Source organism: Triticum dicoccoides, unplaced genomic scaffold (genome assembly GCF_002162155.2).
Source record: "Triticum dicoccoides isolate Atlit2015 ecotype Zavitan unplaced genomic scaffold, WEW_v2.0 scaffold92283, whole genome shotgun sequence".
Classification (NCBI taxonomy): domain Eukaryota; kingdom Viridiplantae; phylum Streptophyta; class Magnoliopsida; order Poales; family Poaceae; genus Triticum; species Triticum dicoccoides.
In genome coordinates, this window is record NW_021310547.1 from 1 (window position 1) to 1094 (window position 1094).

At 52.0% G+C, this 1094-nt stretch overlaps 2 non-coding genes across 2 annotated transcripts; both read left to right on the plus strand.

Annotated features, from left to right (window-relative positions):
- Window positions 1-349: 349 nt before the first annotated feature.
- LOC119348433 lies at window positions 350-468 on the plus strand. Its single transcript, XR_005168952.1, has one exon. It is a non-coding gene; the product is annotated as a 5S ribosomal RNA (ribosomal RNA).
- A 297-nt stretch (window positions 469-765) lies between these two features.
- LOC119348434 lies at window positions 766-884 on the plus strand. The gene has a single exon (XR_005168953.1). It is a non-coding gene; the product is annotated as a 5S ribosomal RNA (ribosomal RNA).
- The last annotated feature ends 210 nt before the right edge of the window (window positions 885-1094 follow it).

A 1094-nucleotide genomic window follows, 5' to 3' on the forward strand; every position in this document is an offset into this window, starting at 1 on the left:
GAGAGTAGTACTAGGATGGGTGACCTCCTGGGAAGTCCTCGTGTTGCATTCCCTTTTTAATTTTTTTCGCGCCGCTTGCAAAACAAAACGCACGTGTAAGTAATATATTTACCGTATTTTATTATTTTGCACGAGTGCGGTAAGTCATAGCTGGGTGCTCACGATTCACGGGTCCAGCGTCGGCGTTGTGGCGCGGCAAGCGTGCACTGGTGCGGTTGAGAGGGAGGGGTGGAAACCGCGTTAAACTCGTCTCCGTAGTTGAGAGGGAGCGGCCAAAGCAATGTACAATCGTCTTTGTAGTGGAGCTGGGAGGGGCAAGGATAAGGGACGAAGACCGGGGTAACATGTCGGATGCGATCATACCAGCACTAAAGCACCGGATCCCATCAGAACTCCGAAGTTAAGCGTGCTTGGGCGAGAGTAGTACTAGGCTGGGTGACCTCCTGGGAAGTCCTCGTGTTGCATTCCCTTTTTAATTTTTTTCGCGCCGCTTGCAAAACAAAACGCACGTGTAAGTAGTATATTTACCGTGTTTTATTATTTTGCACGAGTGCGGTAAGTCATAGCTGGGTGCTCACGATTCACGGGTCCAGCGTCGGCGTTGTGGCGCGGCAAGCGTGCACTGGTGCGGTTGAGAGGGAGGGGTGGAAACCGCGTTAAACTCGTCTCCGTAGTTGAGAGGGAGCGGCCAAAGCAATGTACAATCGTCTTTGTAGTGGAGCTGGGAGGGGCAAGGATAAGGGACGAAGACCGGGGTAACATGTCGGATGCGATCACACCAGCACTAAAGCACCGGATCCCATCAGAACTCCGAAGTTAAGCGTGCTTGGGCGAGAGTAGTACTAGGATGGGTGACCTCCTGGGAAGTCCTCGTGTTGCATTCCCTTTTTAATTTTTTTCGCGCCGCTTGCAAAACAAAACGCACGTGTAAGTAATATATTTACCGTGTTTTATTATTTTGCACGAGTGCGGTAAGTCATAGCTGGGTGCTCACGATTCACGGGTCCAGCGTCGGCGTTGTGGCGCGGCAAGCGTGCACTGGTGCGGTTGAGAGGGAGGGGTGGAAACCGCGTTAAACTCGTCTCCGTAGTTGA